This window comes from Myxine glutinosa, chromosome 7 (genome assembly GCF_964187855.1).
Source record: "Myxine glutinosa chromosome 7, kmMyxGlut1.1, whole genome shotgun sequence".
Lineage (NCBI taxonomy): Eukaryota > Metazoa > Chordata > Myxini > Myxiniformes > Myxinidae > Myxine > Myxine glutinosa.
In genome coordinates, this window is record NC_136267.1 from 145350234 (window position 1) to 145362708 (window position 12475).

At 49.1% G+C, this 12475-nt stretch overlaps 1 long non-coding RNA gene across 1 annotated transcript; it reads left to right on the forward strand.

Moving 5' to 3' along the window:
• The first annotated feature begins 4091 nt into the window (after positions 1–4091).
• LOC137430651 (uncharacterized) lies at positions 4092–5936 on the forward strand. Its single transcript, XR_010985140.2, has 2 exons — positions 4092–4158; positions 5692–5936. It is a non-coding gene; the product is annotated as an uncharacterized LOC137430651 (long non-coding RNA).
• The last annotated feature ends 6539 nt before the right edge of the window (positions 5937–12475 follow it).

Sequence of the window (12475 nt, forward strand, 5' to 3'; positions counted from 1 at the left end):
ATGCGATGGTTTTCTCTGTTTTGTCAGCATGGATTTGCGTCAGGACCGCTCCAAGACCATAATCAGAGGCATCAGTTGTCACTGTGGTGTATCGCTCGGGATCAAAAAGAGTGAGAGCTTGACTACTGACAATCAGTTCTTTAACTGAGTCAAAACTTTGCTGTGCCTTGACTGACCAGGAGAAGGTGTATGGTCCCCATAGTAACTCTCTCAGAGATTCCACAACTGATGCATAGTTAGGGATGAATTTTGCATACCATGACATGAGTCGGAGACAAGAGCGCAAACTCTGCACGTCTTTCGGTGGGGTTGCTTGTGACACTGCAACAATATGAGCAGGGTCAGGTTTCAGTCCCGCGTGTGACACCACATGTCCTATAAATGACAACTCCGTCTATCTGAAGTGGCATTTTGAAAGGTTCAGTTTCAGCCCAGCTGTATCGATACGTTGTGGGACCTCTCTGAGGTTTTTATCATGTGCTTCGGGAGTCCGTCCAAAAACTATTAAATTGTCGAGGTAACACCGAGCTCCGGGCTGGTTTTTTTTTTAAATGGCCGACATCATCCTCTGGAAACAACTGGGTGCTGAAGTGAGCCCATAAGGGATTCGTTTGTGGCGAAACAGTCCCTTGTGCGGAACGAAGGCAGTGAGGTTCCTGCTGTGCTCATGCAATACAACCTGGTGGTACGCACTTTGCAGATCCAGTGTGGAGAAAAGTGTGCTGCCTCGCAGCTCGGCAAACATCTCCTCCATATGCGGAAGAGGATATCCGTCAATCACCACCGATTTATTTGGTTCTCTTAAATCCACACACAGGCGAATCCCTCCGTTTTTCATTGTCACTACAATTGGTGAAACCCACTCTGAAGATTCAATTGGCTCAATTACATCCAATTTATCGAGCTTTTTCATCTCCGGAGAAACAGCATCTCTCACAGAAAAAGGCAAGCGGCGCAGCTTTTGCTGGACTGGAGTCACATTGGGCCGTATTTTAACGGGATGAATAAACCCCTTTGCACAGCCCAGGGTGTCCTCCTTGCTGTCACCTGAAACATTTGTGACTGGTGTTCGATTTGCCCTGTTTTGGGTGGTAGAAGTGATGCGACCATTCAGCAATTGCATGTCAAGTGCAGCAACCAGGTCTCTGCCCAGAATGGCAGTGCCGCTTCGCATTATGTAGAATTCAGCAGGTGCACAGTGATTCTCGAAAGTCACAGCGGCATGCAGGCAACCCCGCACAGGAATCGGGTTTCTCAGGGAGCTAACCAGGTGTAGTTTTGGCTCAGTCAGTGACACATTATTGAAACATTGCATGTAGACAGATTCAGGAAGTATCGACACTGCCGAGCCTGTATCTAACATTAGTTCAATGTCCATCGGCTCTCCCCCGGCAGCAGTAACATGTACATTGCACATTATCTTATCAGCATCTCGAATCCTATTGTCTACACTCAACACATTCACGACAGGCACAGTCACTTCGTGAACGTATTTTGAGCTCCGGCATACTTCAGCAATATGTCCTCTCTTTTTGCAGCTGTTGCACTGTGTGTGCGTCCTTTGCTGGGCATCCATAGTAATTAGCTGTGTGTTTTACAGAACAGCATCTATAACACGTCTTCCCTTGAGCCGGTTGGGATCGCTGATCTGAAATACCTCTCCCAGCGAGTCTAAACGGTCTTTTGCTGCTCTGCGAATCCTGTGTCTGCACAGCGTGTATGGCCTGTATGGCGCTAGCAGTCCCTTGACCGATGATCTTGGCCTCTGCCATTGCCGACTCAGTCTGTCGAGCGATGGTTTTAGCTTTCTGTAATGTCAGTCCCGTTTCTAGCAGTAACGGCTCTCTAATCCGAGGTGAATTTGTTTTATCGACCAGCTGGTCCCGGATCATTTCGTCTGCCAGCTCTCCAAACTCACATGTGACGACCATCTCCCTTAATGAAGCAATGTGTTAAAGTTGCGGTGAACTTCTTCTTGAAGACATTTCTCAAGACGAGGATCAAGGAGGCGTCACCGCAGTTTCCACTCAGATTTATTCAAACATCGTATGGAGAGAAACCCAAATCTACACACTATACATTTAGATTTCTACGCACAGAAAGCACAGAATGCACAGAACGACGCGTCTTCACAGGCGATAGGGATTCTCTCCTCAAGCTTTGCACGATGTTCGTTATATAAGCCCCATCCCCGTTGATCTTATTCAGTTGGAATTTCGGGGTCACTTACGAAAGCTTGGCCGGGTCAATATTCTGGCGCCGGAGTCCATCTGGATTCTATCATGAAGCGACTCAGAAGTTTGCCCAAGATGACTATCACATGGGATGGAGAAAAAACCCATTGTTCTATCCGTTAAAGGTCAATCCTTTTGACCTGTTCACTCTCACTAATTGACTGCTGCATACCAACCCCGGGCTAAGTCAACTCTCTGTCTTTTACACATCCACAAAGGTCACGAGGTGATTCCAAACATGGGAATGTCTATTCTGTGCCACATACAATCTTTCCTTGCTCAGACTGCACACTTTCAGAACACATTTTAATTCTTAAATCCAAGAATGCAATTTGTGATGTTTGCGATAATTCGCCTACTCTTGCCTGGAGAAATCTTTATAACCCTACAAATGTATTGTGACGTAGACTCGCCGCCATTTTCCTGACCACTTTGCCGAAATTTATATCGTTCTGCCACGATATTAACTCTTGGGACAAAAAACTTCCTCAAGGCCGCAAGTGCAGTCTCATAGCTATTACCAGCTACTGTTAATGTATAGAAGAGTCTCTGACCATCGGTGCCAGAGCAATGTATCAAAAGTGTGCGCTTTCTCGCATCAGTAAGTGTAGTCTCCTGTATCGCCAGCACGTAGTTTTCAAAGACACGAATCCAGGCCGTAAAAGGCATCGAAGGCATCGAAGGCTCACCCGGGTTCTGCAGAAAGGGTGTCGGTGGATTCAAGTTAAGTCCCATTCTCGTCGCCAGTTTGTTGTGTCGTAAAGTTCAGAAAGAAGAATTCAGTAAGGTCCAACTGTTTTATTCAATCCAACAACGAACGCACGTCCCGTTCCAATCCTCTCCACGCTCCGTCCTTTTTCCGGAACTCCTCCTCCTCTTGGCCACGCCCCCTCTAGCGTACTTTCTCTGCACAACACCACATTGGCTGATTGAGAAACACTTTCAATGCGCTATTCAAAGGTTACATCGACACCCCACTGTGCATTCTGGTTGGCTTGATTAAACAATTAAACCTCACTGTTATTAACTGACATATGATTAATTTTTCAGGGTCCCTTATCGTCAATAACACTCGACCCAAACAAAGTCAATGGAAATCTGGCACAACAAACCCGGGCAGGGTATAATCAGCAGAGGTCTACAGGCCTAATGTGTTAGCTAGGCCCACCAGAAAACCAAGATGGTGGCCATATAATTTTGTCTTGGTGCTATGGTGGGTGGAGTCAAGTGAACAGATGTGGGTGTGGTCCGGCAGCTATCCGACTAATGCATGCACATTTCAAAAATTAACCCCCAACAAGAACCCCAACAACAAAAACAGCAACAACAACAACAATAACAACGGCAATGCAAAGCTTTTGCAGACCTGCCAAATGTCGAAGGTAAATAAAGACATCCACAACGTCATTTAACTTCTTTCCTGCCCATATTTGTTACTATTGCATGGACTATGTGCTTGTGTAGAATAGTTAATATTTACCTGTAACAAGGACTACTTTTTGTTCGGTTAAGTCGTCCTGTTTTTGTGTGAGGCTGACAGGTTAATATTGTGGCGGACACGAAAGCTCACTGGCGTGAGGGCATCATTCCACGCACCAAGTGGGCGGCGACCACGCCCGAGGGGTAGGCGTGGCCGCGGGATATACACCGGGCGCGCAGCCCGAAGCGCTCCAGTGCGGATGAGTGAGCAATGAATAAAGAGCTCGATGATAACCAAATCGTTGTGGCCTACCTTTGTTCAACGTGTGTGCTCCCGCACCACATTGGTGACCTCCGACTGGTTCAACCGTAGTTGAACCCCCGAACGCGCAATGGCCATCAACGCGATCAAGCTGCCGGAGTTCTGGGAAGCGCAGGCCGACACCTGGTTTCTTCAAGCCGAGGCCCAATTCCAGCTTCGGGACGTCACGGCAGACGACACGAGGTACGTCTACGTGGTCGCTGCCCTTGGCTCCGGCACGGCCGCGCGCGTCGTGTCCTTCCTCCGGCACTCGCCGGATGAGGGCAAGTACGCGGCGCTCAAGCAGCTGCTCCTCGATACGTTTGGCCTCCCAGAGGCCGACCGCGCCAACCGTCTTTTGCACCTTCCCGCACTCGGCGACACACGCCCGTCCGCCCGCATGGATTACATGCTAGCCCTGCTCGGCGACGGCTGTGCGGATTTCCTGTTCCGTGCTCTCTTCCTCCGTGCACTGCCTGTACAGGTGCGGCTCGCGTTGGCCGGGTCGACCATTACGGAACCGCGGGCCCTGGCCAGGGAGGCGGACAAGTACTTCGCAGCCCACGACGCGCGGCCGGCATATAGCACGGCCGTCGTGGGTCCCGGCGCCACGCACGGCGCGGGTGGTTTGGATCCTTCCGAGCATGGCGTAGGTTTTGCGGATCGCCACGTGGCATGGCGTTCGGATCCTCCCGAATACGGCGTAGGTTTGGCGGATCGCCGCGTGGCATGGCGTTCGGTTCCTTCTGAGCGCGGCATAGGTTTGGCGGATCCATGCGTGGCCGCCGCCACGCCCCGCCCACCACCATCGTCGCAACCGGTGCGGCGACCACCACCGGGCCAGACCTGGTGCCATTTCCATGCCAGGTTCGGCCACAAGGCCAGGTCCTGTCGCCCGCCTTGTACTTTTGGCAGGTCGGGAAACGACCAGGCCGGCGCTCGCTTCCTGCCATGAGCGTCGGCCATACTGGCAGCCTGTTGTTCATCACGGACACCTTATCTGGGCGCCGTTACCTGTACGACACGGGAGCGCAGGTGAGTGTCGTTCCCGCCGGTACGTCCGACAAGCAGTCCGCGGGCCGGGGCCCTGTGCTGCTTGCCGCAAACGGTACGTCCATTCGCACGTACGGAAAACGCTGCCTTTCTCTGCGGTTCGGAGGGCAGGTTTTCCGATGGTCGTTCGTCACTGCCGACGTGCCTATGGCACTGCTCGGCACGGACTTCCTGTGTGCCAATGGTCTACTGGTGGACGTCAAGCACAGAAGGCTTGTCCAGGCTGAGACGTTCAGCTCGCTCGCTTGCGCGCTGCCCGACCCATTGAGCAGCTCCCGGAGCGGCTCATCGAGCGGCTCTCCGAGCAGCTTGCTGAGCGGGTCGGTAGGGGTAGGCGTGGCCGCGGGAGCGAGGGGTAGGCGTGGCAGCGGGATATACACCGGGCGCGCTGCTCGGGGCGCTCCAGTGCGGATGAGTGAGCAATGAATAAAGAGCTCGATGATAACCAAAGCGTTGTGGCCTACCTTTGTTCAACGTGTGTGCTCCCGCACCACAATATTCTGTGTCATAGACAGGTTAGCTTGGCGAATGGTGTCATGTGATCAGTCCATCTTGTCTGAACCTGCGAGTGCTAAACAATCAAGGTAAGGTGAAGGCCCCCACAAGATGGTAATTCAGATGAAGTCACCCCTGCATAGCACACCATTAAGTTCCCTCCCTTCTCTCCCTTCCCTCTGACGTCAGTGCGGGTCTGTGGATGTGACATGCTACCCCTGGGGCGTGGCCACCAGGAGGACCCTCGTGGTGCTGCAACTAAGCATGTGATATGGACCGGAGCCACTGACTGAGTGAAATGCCGCGATCGACTGGAGCCCAGGGCTGTGTCCTGATTGTTGGCTTTAGCAGCTGAGATGACAACCTTGCATGTAGCATCCTCACTACCCAGCTACTCACATGCTCCATTACCTAATTAAAGAGTATTTGCCGAATATCTTGTTCCTACTGTCGTAGTATAACAAGAATGTTACCATGCGAAAGCCAATCATCGATTTAATGGGTTGCAAAGCTAATAATCGTCTTAGTTGGAACAACTAGAACAATGCAATTGTGTCTCCAATATGCCTCCATATAGTCACACAACAGGTAGATGCCCTGTTCACTGTCCTAAAAATAAACAAGTTTGATTTAAATCCCTTCAGCTGTTTTCAAGTATCACATTTTCACCAGCCAGGACAGGTTTCACATCGATCGGTGAAGCAATTTCAGATAAGGGATTTATTTTTTAAATATCGCCTTTCAAGCTAATATGGCTGCCACACCACATGACATATGACCTTTAAAATGTACACTCTGCATATGCATGAGTAAGGGATCATGTTTGTGAAGTTTTGGGTTGATCGGATAATTGCTTCATGTTTCTATCCAAGATGGCTGCCAAACCACGTGACCTACGACATAATTTTCAAACTATATGCAACAGTGGTGTTAGATTATACAAGAGAGATACCCGTGCTATGCACGGGTGGGAGGCCAGAAGCAAACAGACAAGGCAGATACGGCAAATGCTGAAGCATGAAACCAATAAATTCCACATTCCTGTAGCACCTTCAGTCGCACGTCAGACAAGGACAGCAAGTTCGTGAAAGACTTCCATGAAAAACGTACCCGTTTGCTTCACGTATCGAAACATCGTTCGTGCGACCGTGGCGAATCTGCATATGGCGATGGCAAAATATCATAAATTGAAGGTTTTTCTTATTTTAAACGATTCATATAAACATCCGTTGAATCATATCACACGCAAATCATCAAAATCTAAACAGTATCTTGAGAATTTCAATAAAAGCTGCATCACTGTTCATATCGGTAAATATTATTCCATCGTGTTTCAAATCGTGATCGATACACTATGATCGTGATGATAGTGATCGAGAATCGTGATCGATAATCGTGTTCACAATCGCGATGTCGTATGTACTCCCGATACGTGTCCCAAATTCCCGATACGTGTAACTGTACCAAATCAACAGTTAAAAGGATTTTGAGCTGATAGCTGTTACGGCCTTAGCAAGATTGATTTTGCGCATGCGCAAGATTGGAGGTCACGTTTTTCGAAGCTGTTCCATGCGCTCACGCTTTCGAAGCTAAGTAATTTTTTCACAATTGTGTTTTTGTCGAGACTGTATCTATCTTTCGGTGTGTGTACCCATAGCGTGTCTTTAGGAAGATTTTCGGTGTTAATTTTTCATACATGTATCCACAATCGTCGGTTGATTCGTGTCGCATATTCTGAGGCCTAGTACGAGTACTAGTAGGCTTAGGCTACCGTCTCGGGCCTTGTGGTTTTGTTTTCTCTCAGCGGTTCGTCGAATGCGTTGCAATTACTTTCGTTCTCTGTTTCGTCCCAGTCGTTCACCCCATACTTCCTTGTTTAATATCTCAACTCAAAAAAAAAACCCCAAAAAATATTTCCTTCTTAGTTCTTATTCGTTTATTTGTTGTTCTTATTTGTTCGTACGTTGTTCGTGATCACGCGATCACGTGGTTAGAAAGGTTTAATCTTTCCCCTGAAGAACTGTATTCTGTCATATATTATAACACCTTTTTCTTCTTCTCCTATAAAAGGATGCTTTCGTCTTGCTCAACAAATCTATTCATTCCAAAAAAAAATCCATCTCTTACAGTTCCTCTTTTCTACATTCCCGAAACTCTCCAGCACTCCATCCCTCCTTCAGCGTCCTCAAACGTATTTTTGACTCGAAGGTCTCAAACTCATTTTGCAAAAAATGTTCGTTTCCCATGAATCGTACACTTTTCAAAATCCAATCTCACCCCTCCCCTCCAAATCTTCCCCATCCCCCCTTCCCTCCAAAACTTCCCAATTACCCATCCCTTCCAAAACTTCCCCATCACCCCTCCCCTCCAAATCTACCCCCTTACCCCTCTCCTCCAAATCTTCCCCATCACCCATCTCTTTCAAATATTCCCCCTTGCCCCTCCCCTCCAAATCTTCCCCATCACCCCTTCCCTCCAAAACTTCCCCATCACCCCTCCCCTCCAAAATTCCCCATCTCCCCTCCCCTCCAAATCTACCCCCTTGACCCTCCCCTCCAAATCTTCCCCATCACCCATCTCTTTCAAATCTTCCCCCTTGCCCCTCCCCTCCAAATCTTCCCCATCACCCATCCCTTTCAAATCTCCCCCCTTGCCCCTTCCCTCCCCTCCCTCCTAAACTCCCCCCACACCTCTCCCCTCCGAGACTCTCCCTCGCTCCTCCCCTCCTGGACTCCCCTCTCACCCCTCCTCCTCAAAGCGTCCTCCCTGCTTCTTCCCCCTTCCAACTTTCACCTTCATCTCCCCCAACCTTCTGCCTCGCTCTTCCCCCTCCTCAAATAACACCTCACTGTGCCTCACCCAATCTCCATCAAACCTTTTGTCCGCCCCATTCTTCCCTTTCTCCAAGCTATTCTGAAATCTCTGAAATCTCTGAAATCTCTGACACGCCTTCAACAGCTCTCCCTACCTCTTCCTCATCTTCCACATCTTACCCTACCCCTCCTCCCCCCCCCCCCCTGTTCTGTATCCTATGGTTCCCCTTCCTCTTCATTAACGGTATGGACCTCAAACATCAGAGGCCTTCGCTCAAACTTGACTGATCTCTCCATACAGGTTGCTTCTGACAAACCAGATGTGATCTGCTTAACAGAAACTTTCCTCCTTCATGATGTCTCTGATTTCCTTGGAAGGTCCTTGGTATCTCTCCCAGGTTACTCCCTCCTCCGGTATGATAGACCTGAGCCTCGTCCTAGAGGTGGGGTTGCTATCTTTATAAAAAACTCTCTTCCTCACTCGCCCTCCACTGCCCTCTCTCCACCTCACCCCCAGGAATACCTTTGGCTACGGCTTCCCCTTCGCTCCCACCTTTTGTTCATATGTGTGTTGTACCGTCCACCAAACAGTGATGACTCCATCTACATCTCGCTGTCTGATAATATAGACCAACTTCTATCTACCTATCCCAACTCTCTCTTCCTCATATGCGGTGATTTCAGTTGTCACCATGCCAGTTGGCTGGGTGTGTGTACCTCTCTCACCAGCCATGGCTCTTCAGCAAAGGACTTCTGCGACTCACTGGGACTGACACAATCTGTCAATTTCCCGAACCGGACCTCAGTCAACGGAGCATCTTCTCTTCTGGGCTTGGTTATGACTAACTTCCCTGAAAATGTCTGCTGCTCTTCTTCTGCTCCAATCGGCTCATCTCATCATGTGCCTGTTAAAGTGGACATCTCTCTGACCATTCTCAGAGAGCCACCTCAGCGTCGACGAGTCTGGCATTTCACTCAGGCCAACTGGCACGGTCTTCAAGCAGCCATCAATCATCTGGACTGGTCTCCCATCTCTACCGCCTCTGACATCAACTCATCCTGGGAATTCTTCGAAAGTAAATTGCTCTCAGTTGTCATACCCTTCCTCCCATCCATGGTACACGGAATCTTGTGGTGAGGCTGTTGCCCTGAAACAACTTGCTTTCGTCTCCTGGAAAGCAAATCCAACGGAAGGAAATCTCATTTCCTTTCACAAAGCCCGAAACAAGTGTGTGTCCACCCTCAGGAGAGCCAGGAAACAATATCTCTCCGTTCTGAAGACCGAACTCTCTTATCTGTCTCCCTCTTCCAAATCCTGGTGGCTTCTGGTCAAATCTGTTTCTGGTGTTTGTCCCCCCTCCATCCACTCCCTCACCTCAAACGGCTACACGGCTGATTCCGCACTTGAAAAAGCTGAATGTCTCAACTCTGTGTTTGCCTCTAAATCTTGTGTCCCAAACCCATCCCTCTCTGTACCCACCATACCCAGTCATACCCAGCTGCTCCTGGACTCTGCATCCTTTCCTCCTGACAAGGTGGAAAAGTTTCTGTCAACCCTCGACTCTGATTCTGCAACTGGTCCTGATGGCATCAGCCCACAGGTCCTAAAATCATGTTCTTCCGCTCTTTCACTCCCTCTCTCTGTTCTCTTCACCCTCTCTTTTGCTCATGGTCATCTGCCATCTGCTTGGAAATCAGCCAACATCACCGCTTTGCACAAAAAAGGTGCAAAAACAGATCCTAGCAACTACAGACCAATCAGCCTTCTCCCAATTATCAGCAAAGTCATGGAATCCATCATTGGTTCAGATATGAAATCTTTCCTCTTCTCCAATGGCTTGATCTCTGACCATCAGTTTGGTTTCAGACCTGGTCACTCTACTCTGGACATGCTGCTTCTGCTTTCAAACAATGGATGGAGGTCCTCAACACCAAACAGGAAATTAGAGCTGTCTCCCTTGACATTTCACGTGCCTTCGATACGGTCTGGCACCCCGCTCTGCTCATCAAACTCTCCTCCTTTGGTATCCATGGAAATCTCCACGCATGGCTGGCGGACTTCCTCTCTCGTCATAGTCAACGTGTGGCCCTGAATGGGTTTCTCTCATCTCCTCTTCCTGTTCAGGCTGGAGTTCCCCAAGGCAGTGTTCTGGGCCCTGTGCTTTTTCTGGTCTTCATCATTGATCTCTCTGACACTCTTGAAAATCATCTCTATCTCTTTGCTGACGACTCTACTCTCTGTCGCTCCATTCCTCATCCCTCAGATCGGCAGTCTGCAGCCTCCTCACTCTCTGCAGACCTGGACAAAATCACAGACTGGGCAAACAAGTGGAACATGTCTTTCAATCCTGACAAATCTCACACTCTTACGATGTCTCTCCGAAAAGACCGACTGGACAACCCTCCCATCCACTTTCTGAATAATCCTCTCCAAGAAGTTCTGTCACTCAAGCTTTTGGGTCTCACTATCTGCCATGATCTTTCCTGGGAAAACCACATTTCAAATCTGGCCTCCAAAGCCAGTCGCCGACTGGGCATCCTCCGTTGTGCGAAGTCCTTCCTTGGCACACCTGAGCTCCTCACCACATACAAGGCTTTCATCCGCAGCTCTATGGAATACTGCTCTCCCCTCTGGGCTGGTGCTCCTGCCTCACATCTTTCCTCGTCTTCATGCTGTTGAAACCAAAGCGTTCAGAATCATTGGAATCTCCCACGATGAAGCTAACTCCAAGGGCCTCTCACTCACTCACCGCAGGCAGGTTGGTGGTCCTTCCGTCTTCTACCGACTCCTCTCTGGCCTTGCACCCCCCCCCCCCCCCAGCTCTCTCTGGGCTCTGTCCCGCAAATATTCCTACAGGTCGCACAAGATCTGCCTGCAACCCTCTTATGGTTAAACTGCCGAAATCAAGACTCTCTGCTCACCTTCACTCCTTCATTCTCTTTTATCCCGCCTCTGGAACAAACTCCCTCACTCTCTTCAATCCCACTCCACCCTCCAGGTCTTTAAAACAGCTGTTCGCCACCATCTCTTATCTTCCCCCATCCAAAACCTTGATCTTTTCTACCCCCGCTAATTATACCCCAATTCCACTTTTTTGAAATACCAACTTCTGTCCTGGAAGTCCTTGGTGTCCTTGTGTTTCATACTTCTCCCACCCCCCACCCCTTCCCACGCCCCCTCCCCCCAAGCCCTCTCCCTCCCACACATCTCCCTGCTCTCAAATGTTGTGTTTGTGTGCTTCGCCTTCTCTCCCCATCTTGTCTTCCGCTCCCTCTTTTATATATTTTGTTTGTCTGGTTGATTTGTGTGTGAAGTAAATGTCAGCTCTTTCACGAGCCTCGATTCAGTATACAAAAAATAATAATAATAATAATAATAAGGAATTCGATTAAAAATTTTTTGGCTGGTATACCTCTTCACCTATGATGTCATCATTGCCATGGTTTTGTTCCCCATTTGGTGTACTTGACAATGTGTTTCAAATTTTTCCATTCAGTGGTTTCTGAGAAATAATTTTTATTATTATTTGCGTATATTCCAAGATGGCTGCCATACCACGGGACCTCTGACGTCATAATTATCACAAAAACATTGTGCATGGGTGCGACTCCTACCCTGAAAGTTTATTCTCAATCGGACATATGGTTTTTGCTGAGAAAAACGAGGTTTAGCCCATACGGACGGACGGACGGAGAGACGGACAACCCGAAAACATAATGCCTCCGGCCCTCTTCGGGGTGGAGGCATTAAAATTCGTGTCTGTTTAATCATAACGAATGGGGGGGGGGGGGGGGGGGGGGGGGGGTGGTGCCCATTGGTATATTGGACCAAATTTCACAGGTCTTCACTACCTTGCAGCATACCTGCCTGCCGGATTTGGGGGTCTTTTGCATCCTTGAAGTCTTTTGGGTCTTCTGGTTATTTTGGGTCCTCTGGGTCTTTTGGGTCTTCTGGTTCTTTTATGGCTTTTCAGTCTTCTGAGTCTTTTGGGTCCTCAGGGACTTTTGGGTCGTCTGGGTCTTTTGGGTCTTTGGGGTGTTTAGGGGTTTTTGGGGTATTGAGGATCTTAGGGATCTCAGAGTCTTCAAAGGTGGAAAGGGTCTCAGCAGTCTGAAGAGTTAAAAGGTATACATTTCAATAGTAGGTCATACGTAATTAA